Source organism: Mesoplodon bidens, assembly GCF_964165515.1.
Source record: "Mesoplodon bidens genome assembly, chromosome: Y".
In the NCBI taxonomy this organism is placed as follows: domain Eukaryota; kingdom Metazoa; phylum Chordata; class Mammalia; order Artiodactyla; family Ziphiidae; genus Mesoplodon; species Mesoplodon bidens.
In genome coordinates this window covers 46263063-46275671 of record NC_138180.1, presented here as the reverse complement: position 1 = coordinate 46275671, position 12609 = coordinate 46263063, and positions in this window count along the sequence as shown.

Genomic DNA, 12609 nt, shown 5'->3' with positions numbered 1-12609 from the left:
GCTAAATAAGGACAAAAATCCCTTCTGGAGCTGCAAAGAAACAGGGAATTTGACCCCCAAACTCCTGCTTCCCCAATGAGTATGCCACCCCTTCCTTTGTATGCCCCTCATAACTGGCTTGCCAATGGAACCCAGGGCAGCAGCTCCTCACCTAACTGCCTGCTCTCCCTGAGGGCATATTCTTGCTTAAATAAATCCTCACTTTACTTGCTTAACCGCCTGTCTCATGCCCAACTCTTGGCATGATGAGCAAGAACCTTCAATTCACTGGGAACCCAATGAGTATTTACACATGAGGAAGAAAGGAACAAACACATTTCTCTTAAAAACTAGTGGAGAAATACATGTTTTCTGTTAATAGGAGAGACTGGGTTACATAAGAAGCCATGAAATTGAGAAAAACCATGACTTGCTTTACTGTTCTGGAACCAAACCCACAGTATCCCTGTATTTTGAAGATCACCCAACTGTTAAACACTTAAGAGTTTTATGGGTTTTTCATGAACATGTACTCAGGAAAAAGTAATCGGTTCAGTTTTGGGTTCGAAACTTCGTTTGCTTTACCCTTCCTTTTAAGGATTTGACTCATCAATCTGATTTTTAGAAACTAAAAGCAAACCTTTCATGTCCAGTAGGATTTTATGAAATGCAGTACTTTAAGGCCAGCCAAGAAAAATTAAACATAAAATTCTGTGGTCATTGAGACATCCTCCCTCCCTCCCTAATATCTGCATTACACATTAACCAGAGTTCCTCAAAGACAAGATTGCCTTCCTGATCATACAGGTCAATTATTTTACCTTCCTCTGACACTTAGGCTGTAACTTCTTAAAAAGAATACTGTTCTTTCCCAGCTCTGTACTGGGATCATGTTGACTTGCTGCTCACTTTGTACCTGCTTACCCAGACTACGTATCCCTGCTGATCTTCATGTAAAATCTCTGTATGTCACTTTGATGTGATATACTGTCCTTTCTCTTCAAAATGGATGTAACCATGCCTTTGACTTCTAACAGGTAGAACAGTCCTCAGAACTTTCTGAGTCTGTCTCCTGAGTTATAATCCTCAGTTTGGCTCAAATAATACTCTCCTTCCCCTGAACTTCATGTTTGCTGTTCCCTTAAAAGGATATTGCAGATTTCTGTACTAGTTTTGCAGATTCCAATTTGGCTTAAAGTTTTTACACTCAAGTTTCTTCCCAAATTGTAAGCATTACTAATTAAATGTCACCTGAAGTCACTGACAAAAAACCCTTAACCCTCCAGATAACTCTATACTAATGAGTATATTACGAAACCCTTTGTGTTACATCAAGCACACCAACATAAAGTTAAAATCAGTATTACTTAAAACGTTTCCCAATGTCTTAAAATCTAGGGGTACTAACTTTCACTAAGATATATATACTCAGAAAAGTTAACTGGTTCCATTTACATTGAGTGGAAAATTGGTTTTATAACCATTATTCCCACGTTGGTCATCGGCCACTTGAATATGGATCAGAAAATAGATACTTAACCTCAAGATTTCTTAAACTCTTTACAGCCACATGTCTAGATTTTCCTTTCATCCATACTATTGCTTTAAAGGGGTAAAGACACATTGAATTGCACTAATAATGCAAGCATTGTTTCTCAGCCTTTTTGGAGGCTTCTCAAACCTTTTATATGTTTCAGCTTTCAAAGAGGAACATATAATTTCTTTAGCTTAACTGGAAAACAGTCACAGCTTGCGATGGAGAAATAACAGATAGCTTAATTTTGAATACATACATGTACAAAGGAAAAGTTTAGGCAAACAGCACAATTCAGCCTCCAAACAAAAGTTTTATGCTTGTTTAACTCAGCAGTATAATTAACAAGAAATAGTTCATGAAACTTTTTTACTCTGAAAATTTTGAACATTTTAAACACAAAGTCTACATTTCAATTAATACGAACAAATATGCAAGTACCTTGAATAATTCCATGTTTTCATTTTGCCTGAAAATTCATAGAGGAATACTTAATATATGCCTCTTCCCCCCAAACCAACATTTTTCTTTTAGTAGTATTCAAGCATCAATTAAAGAAAACAACTTAAACTTTTCCTTTGTAAAGAATATCTGGTACATAACTAAGTGTTATTTTTAATATCTGCTTCGGCCCTCTCTTTCAGATTGGCTTCCCGCATAACCTCGTCTGGAAGCCCCACAGCCTGAGCCACTGTATGAGAGTCACAGGGAGCAAGGTACTCCCTATTCACAGAGGGTGGAAACCCTCGTTGTTCCTGTCTTCCACGCTCACGACCACTTGAATAAGTATTACTTTGGCTGCTTGAGTAACCTTCCGGACCTCCTCCACATCCATCTCTCGTATTGCTCTCACAGCAACTGCTTCCACGTATGTCAGCGGGACCCTTCGTCCTGCTGGTGTAACACGGGAGTCAACTGGGAAGTTAATGATTGATAAACAAACTTTAAACATTACAATTTTTCTGGTATCATATAACATGACTTAAAGTGCTAAATATTTGAAAAGATAAGCTTTATCTGTCTCTGCTATGAAAATATAAAGTATGTAGCAACGGTGCGGGGCTTTCACATTTATTTAAAAGAGCGAGCCATATTTCTCAGCCTAAGTAGTTTCTTTGAAAGTAAAAGCCCCTATTTTAGCATTTTTAAGTAATCAGTAGAGTGGCAACTTTTAACAAGATTTAGTGGGGCTTCCCTGGTGGCGCAGTGCTTGACAGTCCGCCTGCCGATGCAGGGGACACGGGTTCGTGACCCGGTCCGGGAGGATCCCACATGCCGTGGAGCGGTTGGCCCCGTGAGCCATAGCCGCTGAGCCTGCGCGTCCGGAGCCTGTGCTTCGCGACGGGAGGGGCCACAACGGTGAGAGGCCGGCATACCGCAAAAACAAAATCAAAAACAGAACAGTTTCATGATTTTGACCAGTCTCTGAAAATGGCAGGGTTACAAGTTAACCTCGGGCTCCCACTTAATATAAAAGTAATTACAATATTTTCACACTTTTGTTTTGAACCCTGAATTATGTTTTCGGCTCAATGTGCTCAGTACGTCATTTAACCTCACAATAACCCTATCTGATAATTCTTTATCATCTTGTTTTTGTAGACTGGGTAAATTTAAGAGTTTAGGTAGCTTACCCAGTTTCATATAACTACTAAATTTTGAAGTTTAGATTATTTTCTGTCTGCCTGACTTCGTATCATATTAAATCACTATACGCATTATATCTTCCAGACATTCATATTTCTGTTTCAGATTATTCTAACAGTTCCACTAAAAAAATTAAGTAGCATATCTGAATAGCAAGCAAAATGCTTCATGATCTGGTCCTCCCCATTTTTCATCTATCAAGAAATCCCTGAACTCTCCCTACTGATCACCTGGAGCTTCACGTTATTAGCCCAAAATGCCTTTTCCTTTTTTTTTTTTTTTTTTAACGGTACGCGGGCATCTCACCGTTGTGGCCTCTCCCGTTGTGGAGCACAAACTCCGGACGGGCAGGCTCAGCGGCCATGGCTCAGGGGCATGTGGGATCCTCCCGGACCGGGGCACGAACCCGTGTCCCCTGTATCGGCAGGCGGACTCTCAACCACTGCGCCACCTGGGAAGCCCTTCTCTTTTATATTGATTAAATTAAAGCAACTGGGAAAAGTATGCAGTGAAAGGTAGAGAACACATTCTGCTGTTGCAGTTTTCTTTAGAGTTTCTCCCGCGAGTTCTCCCGCGAGATTCTCTCGCGAGTTTCTCTCGCGAATTTCTCTGTTCACCCCTCCCCCACCTCCACATCTTCCATCTTCCCTACCTCCCCTGCGGCTCATCCCTTCCCCCACCCACCGCTACATCTGGTTCCTTAGCCTCTTTCTAGAAGTAGAGCGCTTGCTCTCGAGCCTTAGTTTAGTTAACGGTCGTCTGAAGAGACGCGGAAGGAGGACTTCTGAAGAGGAGGACAAAATAAGGTAAGAAATTCGGCATTTTCGGGAGGAGAGAATAATTTATACCTCAGGAGAAAGAGTTGAGACCTATATGTTCTCCTGTTACCAGAGAAAGCATGGTAATTCAGATTTTGATTTTTCTCTCAGGCTTTTTCTGTAAGAGATAAGAGCCGAGTAAGTGGTGTTTGTATAAATATGTCTGAATAGACAGTGTCTCGAGAAGTCTATCAGTTGTTCTTGAACAGTACGTTTACTGTTTGTTCTCCTGGAGAATCAGTTGCCAAGGCAGCGATGAAAAGCCAGTGAAGTTCCTGGAGTTGGTCCGTGAATTGCGAAGTTGGGGGTGGGGGTGGAGCTAGGTTTGAAATGCTGCGGGAGGGAATATTGAGTAGATAACTTAAGTGTGATTAGCGGCGTACCCTCTTTGCTGTTTACTCTCACATGCGGGTAGTGGAGCGTATGCCGGGCGCCAGTTTTGTTCCGCTTGCGCTTTTGTTTTTTGCGGTATGCGGGCCTCTCACTGCTGTGCCCCCCCCCACCGCGGAGCACGGGCTCGGTACCCAGAGGCTCCAGACGCGCAGGCCCAGCGGCCATGGCTCACGGGCCCAGCCGCTCCGCGGCTGGTGGGCTCCTCCCGGAGCGGTGCCGAACCCGTGTCCCCTGGGTAGGCAGGCGGACTGTCAACCACTGCGCCACCAGGGAAGCCCTCTCGTGCAGTTTTTCTTTTTTCTTTTTTGTTTCCTCGGGTTTTCTGTGTGAAAGCAGAGGTACTGACCAATACAAGCAAGATAGCTATTTTAACTTAAATGATTTAAAACTTGTAATTTTAGTTATCAAATGTCAAAATGTTGATTCACTTGACAAAAAGCGTCTGATTTAATTTGGCATATAAAGAATGGTACTCTCTTTTGACCAGTGTTTCTTAAAGTCTATCAATCTAAGTAAACACAGTTTACATTTTCCTCAATAAAGGAAGTAACTCCCTCCTTTGCTTTTATGACTTACCACTTTTAAAGTTTGTGGAAAAAAAATATTTTAAGCATTATTTGATGCATAGACAAGAAAAATGTGAGTAGATGTGAAAAAGTTAAAAATATGTTTAAGGTATATTCTGCACAGTTCATAAAACATATTAACTGTTACATGTGTAGAATCCAGGACCATTTATTATTGCTTATTTTTTTTTGTTGTGTTTTGGAAAAGAAGCCTTGAACCCTGCAGGTAAACTAATTTACAGTTGCCTTCTTATCTAGTTTTTACATACAGGTTTTTGTAAGATATCTATAAAGAATGGAGCATTTGTTACGCCAGTGCTTGTTTTGCTTTGTGTTACAAGTTTCCTCTCTTTTAAGTAAGAAACGGCAAATATTTTCACTAATATAGGGTACTTCAGTTGAGTTATAAACAGGTGTAATAGTTTTTGCTTATAATTTACTTTTTGCTATATGTATAAAGATATATTTTTAATTACTTACAGAAAAATGGCGGAAGCAGACCAGGCTGGGAAACTGTTCATAGGAGGCCTCCATGCTGACACCAATGAAAATTCTCTTGAAGTGGTATTTGGGAAATATGGTCACATTATGGAAGGTAATTTTTAGAACCTATATATATACATATAGACACACACACACACACACACACACACACACATATATGTTCGAAGCAAATGTGTATTAAACATACACCATTGAACAGCTAAGTTAAAGTGCTTTTTCTATTTGTAACACATGAGCACTTTTTTTTTAAGTTTCTGTTTTTTATTAGGAAAGCACTGGGCAATGAGGGAAATTGTACAACTTAGGGGCTCCTACTACTGAGAAGGGAAAAAAGTAGCGTTTCTTTCTTCACCCCAGCCATGCTTTGCAGCATGCTGGGTTTTACTTACCTGACCAGGGATCAAGCCCACGCACAGTGGCATGCGGCATGTGGATCTTAGTTGCCTGACGACGGATCAGGCCCGTGTCCCCTTCATTGGGAACGTGGAGTCTTATCCACTGGACCACCAGGGAAGTCCCAGGGCTTTTTAAGCATACTGGGGTCATAGGACATGAAATGGGATGAGATATGCTAGTTGTAGAATGGTTGAAATTATTGACTCTATTTTTAAACTACTAGAAATGATATAAAATGGAAAGGGTTTTTTTGCTTTATTTGTTTTTGGTGTTTGTTTTGTTTTTAAGTAACTTCCGGGAGGCTGTTACTGCACTGTGTCCATAACATGAAATTAAGGAGGGCTTATGAGAAAGTGTCAAAGGATTGATTACTTTGAAAATATGAAACGTTCAATTTTATGTGAAATTTAAATTAAAAATATTTATGTATATTACAGTTATGTTGATAAAGGATCAGAAAAAAAACAAGTCTAGAGGCTTTGCTTTTATTACTTTTGAGAATCCTGCAGATGCAAAGGATGCTATCCAAGATATGAATGGAAAAGTAAGAGCCTTTTAATAATATTTTGTGTCCTCCATTTGTTACTATTTCTAGATTTTTTTTTCTAGTTTTTTAAAGTAACATGATGCCATATAAGCCTTCACTCTCCTTTTTGTCACATAAGTACTGGATTGTCTGGTTGGAAAGAGATTGACATTAACATTAGCTTTAACAATATATTTTAAACCTGTTTTAGCATTCAAATGTAAAAGTAAATAAGTTTTAGCCTGTAGAGCTCTCCCCAATATCCCATACTGTTATTTTTAAGTCTCGACTTTTTTGTACTTCAGAGTCACTCTTTCTTGTGTCAATGTTACAAATAATCATTTCACCCTTAAAACTGTACTTTTAATTGCATCTTTGCTCAAAGAATTTTTTTATATTGTAGGTAATATTTTTCCCATTTTATATTGCAGGTAATATCTTTTTACATGCATCATCCTGTGAATTGTTCATTGTTAAAAGTACCTCCAGTGCATCTCAGTTCTCATAGTGGGGAACACATACATTAATTCCCTTTTTCCTATAGCTTGGTTTCTGGTATGCTGCAGGCACTTGGCACATGTTGACCCTTTTACTTTACTTTCATATTTTAAGGTATGGTAGTACCTAAAAGTTGATCTTCACTCATGATTATATTTTGGGTGCAGAGGTAAATTTGTGTCATGAAGGATAGTTGACCCCCATTTTTGGTTTGTTTTCAGGCACAAGAAGGTGTAGTCTGTGTAGACATTATTCTTCAATTCTTTATTCAACAGATATTTTATTGCCAGGCATTGCTTTAGCAATTGATTAATGGTTGTGGGTACTACAAAATACCTATTTTCTTGGACACTTGTGTTCTAGGGTGAAAGATGAGAAATGTACAAGTAAAACTAAATACAATTTCATATGCAAAAATATTAAGGAAAATAAAGTAGGTAATTTCATTAGAGCTTAAGGGGAGTGGATTTCTATACATATACATCTAAGAATGTTAAATCCTGAATGTTGGGAGGGAGGCAGCCATTCATAAGTGTATGGGAAATATTTTGGACCCAGAAACAGAAAAGGAGGCCCTAACGTGGGAGCACATGGCTGTTGAGGCTGTTTGTATTGGGCCAGGGCCCATCCATATCCACCAGAAGTCTTAGTAGGAATTCAGCATTTAAAATTGTTTTCCAAGGATAACATGAAACAGCTAGAGTGTTTTACTTAGAGCAATTATATGATGATTTGAATTATGTTTTCAAAAATCACATTGGCATCTATAGAAGGTTAATGTAGGAAGCTGTTGGAAGATTAAGAAGTGTAAGCATGTCTTAAACATAAGAATATGAAGTACTATTATAAGAAGGTACTCTTGGGGGACATGTTTAAACAATTGAATAAGGCAAGAAATGTTAAGGACCAAATAAGTGCTCTATTTAAAAAAAAATCAAGGAAATTATTAGAAGTAAATACAGGAGGACAATCATGTTGGAAAATGTTCTTTCTCTTAATATTTAATAAATGCTAAAAAAGATTAGAGTAGGAATAACCATTTTGAATAAACAACTGAATCATTTTATTTTTTAAATGACACGTATACTTTTATATACCCTTGGGACACTGAAAACTTTGAATGGTAGAAGTAGAGAAAGGAAGTGAGTTTAGTTCTCCATTATAGAAAATAAAAGGGTATATTCTCTCATGATAAGTGAGAGGTATTAATCTTCTTTTAATACCAGAGGACATTTCAGGGAGCTCTAATTGCCAATACGTACACTTTGTGTTGGATGACTTAATGAAAGGCAGTTACTCATTAAATCTCATTTATCTGGCATGGTGAAGGACACAATCATTTCAGAAGAAAATGTTTGCCTTGGGGAAAAAAGACTGATCTTGAACTAGAGCAGTAGTAAATAAATTCGATGTGATATTATTAATGTTATACTTAATCTGTTTAGTCTTTGGATGGAAAGGCAATTAAGGTAGAACAAGCCAACAAACCATCTTTTGAAAGCGGTGGTACACAGAGACCACAACCTCCTGCAAGAAACAGGGGCCATCTGAGAAATCCGAGACATGGAAGAGGAAGAAATCGAAGAGGTGGAAATGGAAGACGAGGAAGTGGGAGCACAAGAGAGCATCCCTCACCTGGAGGACACCTGGGTAATGTTTTCAGATACAAGGCTGCAACCAGAGGACCAAAAAATAGTAGGTTTAACGGTATAGAAACCTCTCAGTTTTTATTCCATCCTTTATGAGCAAAGTAGTGTGTAAGAACTATCAGATGATGAATCACATTGATAGTCAGAAGTATTTCTAAGTGGTGAAGAATTATTCTGGTTATAAAATGACTTAACTAGATAATGTGCAAAAAGTTAATCACCTTACAGGGGAATAGCATAAATTTTAAACTAAATTCAGTCTCTTTTACCATTATTACTAATTGCCTCTTTTCTTCGAGAATTTTTCTACAGAGTTTCCTATTGTCGATCATACATTAGAAGTTTTCACTTTAGGACCGATAACTTGATATGAGTTTAAATCAATGATCCATTCATAATCTATTAAAAATACATTGGTTAATTTTATTCTGAGAGTAGCCTTATTGCATCATAAAAATACTAGAGAATCTTGAAAACTCCACAACAGAAAATAAAAGTCACTCAGAATATCCACAGTTCAGGGCGAAACACTTCATATTTTAGGTTTCACCTTGCAGTATTTGTCTTAAGTATATGTGTTCAGACATCTAAGCAAATCTCCATTGTCATTTTGGTATGAGGCTTTTCTACCTGGGTCTGTGGTTTGCATTTTGGAAAATACCTTAGGGAAATAAATAGAGCTTTAGATTCTAAAAGGTGTCTTTGATCCAGGAAAAGAGTAAAAAGCTCTGCTTCAGAAATATGTATGTTTTCTTTGTGTGTGTATTAGAGGAGGAAGTCGTTGAAAATGCCGTTTTTTGGATTTTTTCAGAGAAGTTTTCTACTTAGTAAGAAAAGGAGGAAAAGCACTTTGCATTTCAAAAACTTGCATATATTTAACAACCTATGCTTCATCTATTAACCAGAACCAGTCTTCAGAAATAAAACATTTAGTTTCTTTTTGTGCTAATTCCATGTGTGAATTTTAGGAAATGTTTTTTGAAAGTTCAGTTAGAGGGTGTGCCCATTTTAAGATACCACAGTTTTGTTCTTTTCCCACTATCTTGATCTTGAGAAAAGTTGACCAGTTCATATTCTGCCATGTGTAAGAGTACTCATTTTTTCTTGCCTGTGGCAATACCGGGGAATTGGAATACATCTAAACATCTTTCTGGTTTGAAAGGTAAAACATAAATTTTCAGTATTTAGTGTGCATTTCTTAAATACTATTAAAATTGAACAGAACATAGCCCTTTTCACTGAGAAATTAACATTAAGAGTTGATCTGTGAATAACACAGGCTTGAACTGTTGATCAACTTACAAGCAGATTTTGTTTTTCAGTAAATACATATAAGATCACTACGTGATCCAAGGTTGGTTGAATCCATGGATGCAGAACTAGGGATACTGGACCAAGTGTAAAGTTATAAGCAGATATTCTCCGGCAAAGGGAGTTATTTGTATGTATATACTTAACTTTTAGGTAATGCATTTTTTATTCATCTTTTTTATTTTTAATGTTTTGATTTATACCTAGGGTGTTGTGTTTTTCAAAAGCTTCCTTGACACCAGAATTATATAACTAGTAACTTATCATCTTCCTCCTAAAGTGATGAATAATTGAGTTTTACATTTACTTTATCCAGGTTTTTCTGTACTCTCTCTCTTCTCCCCAAAGCACTTTCATACCAGTGGTTCTTTAGTTTTTTCCTAGATTTTTCAAACTGACTTTTACGGTACGTCTTTGAACTCTACTGACTTATGTGTCATATGAGGAAACAATCATATTGGTTTAGACAGATAGGAAAGCTGAAGACTGGAGTAATGGTTTAGTGAAAATTTATAACAATAAGTGAAACTTGCCCAATGAAAAAATGTTGATTCTGCTTAACTAAAAAGATTTCATTTAAACACAGGTCTTGGTGGACACACTCCTAGTCCCAAGGCGAGTTCTTCCCGGGGAGCCTTTCCAGTTAAAAGAGGACCATGTTCCAGAAGTGGAGGTCCTCCTCCTAAGAGATGTTGCCAAGGGCGAAGCAGTAGGGGGGTGGGAAGACAAGGTAAATGCTATATAATGCAGAGACAGTTGTTTCTAATTAATGAAAGGGAGCTATTTTAAACAGAATGTTTAAGCAAAATGGAAAGTGAGAAGTATATGGACATGTTAACCAATCACTAATTTATTGATTGATTTGTGGTTGGGAAATAATTTTGTCAGTTTTTGATTATAGATGTAGTAGGTGATTAGCACTGCAGTGGGGAAAACATTGCTTGTAAGTCCATGTTGGCTATAGAATTCCTCTTAATTTAAGTTGCTGCTAACACTTTTTGGTTAGTAGGCTTCTTTATCACATAGTTTCAATATCAGAATTTTCATGAAAACTATGTCCTGTGAGAGAATGTTCTGGTCTGTAGACTAGTTTAGCTATGTATATTGGCTAGCTGGTTTTATTAATTATTATAAACAATAATTGAAACTTGCCATATGAACTGTAGTTTGTGCTCTTAACTTTTCTAGCACTGTTTTCTGATCCGTAATATGGTAGAGACTTGAAACAGCCATTATCAAATTGCCCTTTTACGTGTAGAATATGAATGAAGCCAAATGTAGCACGATATTGACTTCAAAACACAACAGAAGCTAAGAAGCCTACCCTTTCCATTAGTAGATGGTTAGCCTAGTGAACAAACAAGAGAAGAGAACAAACAAGGTCCTAGTGACCTCCAGGAATGAGGAATAAGAATTAACACAGGAAGAGAACGTTATTTATGGGAGATAGTTTCATATTTTGGGAGCGGTACAGTGTTTTTCAAATGAGCCCTTTATTGCTAATAAACAAGAGAAGTCACTATTGCTATCCTCATACAAGGTCCATAATTAAGGTTGTACACTTAAAGGAGAGAGCCGACCACTTGGTGGTGGAATATGTGACAGTAGTTACCAAAAATCAATGTTTTGCTCAAAGTCTGAGAAGTGTTCCCTACTGCTGGTAATCTAAAGGTTATGCCAACTGTATGGGGAACGGGAGATGTCAGAAAATACAATGTTCAGTGGTACCATTGAAAGGGAAACGAAAATGTGCGTAAATGGAATTTTAGAAGGGGTAGTTTTTTTAAATGATTTTGGAGAGTGGAAGGCTATCAGACTTTGGGATTTTTCTTTGAAACATTACTGTCAATATTGAGATACTTACATAAGCATTTTTAAATTGAAGGTTCAGTATCACATGGAAGACAAAATTATGGAGGTCCTCCTCGTAGAGAGCCAGTCTCTTTTCGGAGAGTTGGCTATATGTCACAAAGAGATGGTGGTTATGCTATTAAAGATAGGTAAGAGAAAACACAATATATGAATTAAGTCATGGTTAATTTTGTTGTTCTTGTTGAAATTTACCTAACACAAAATTGAACATTTAAAAGTGAACAATTCAGTAACATTTAGTACACTTAACAGTGTTATGCAACCACCAGCTCTGTTCAGTTCCAAAACATTTCATCACCCCAAAATAAAATTAATCAGCAGTCACACCCAATTTCTCCCCCCTTGTCCCTGGTAGGTACCCACCTGTGTCCTTATCTATGAATTTATGTAATCCTGAATATATCACACTAATGGAAGCAAACAATATGTGACCTTTATTATCCAGCTTTCCCTTAGCTTAAATGTTTTCAAAGGTCATTCATGCTGTAGCATGAATCAGTACTTCAGACTTTTTTTTTTTTCGCTGACTAAATATTCCATTTTATGTGCGATTAACATGGTTTGTTTATCCATCTGTGTGAGTTATTCCCATCATGGTGCTGTCATGAATACTCCTGTACAAGCACTTGGGTACCTGTTTTCAATTCTTTTTGAGTGTATATATACTTAAGGAGTGGGATTCCTGGGACATATAGTAATTCTTTAATTTTTTAAGGAACTGCTGATCTTTTCCACAGAGCCGGTACTATCTTACATTGCTGCCACGCACATATACTTGATTTGTTTCTCTGCATCTGCACCAACACTTGATATATTCTGTTTGTTTATTTTTAATTATAGCCAGTCTGATAAGTGGAAAGTGGATATTTCATTTTGGTTTTGAATTTCATTTTCCTAATAAATATGTTGAGCAGCT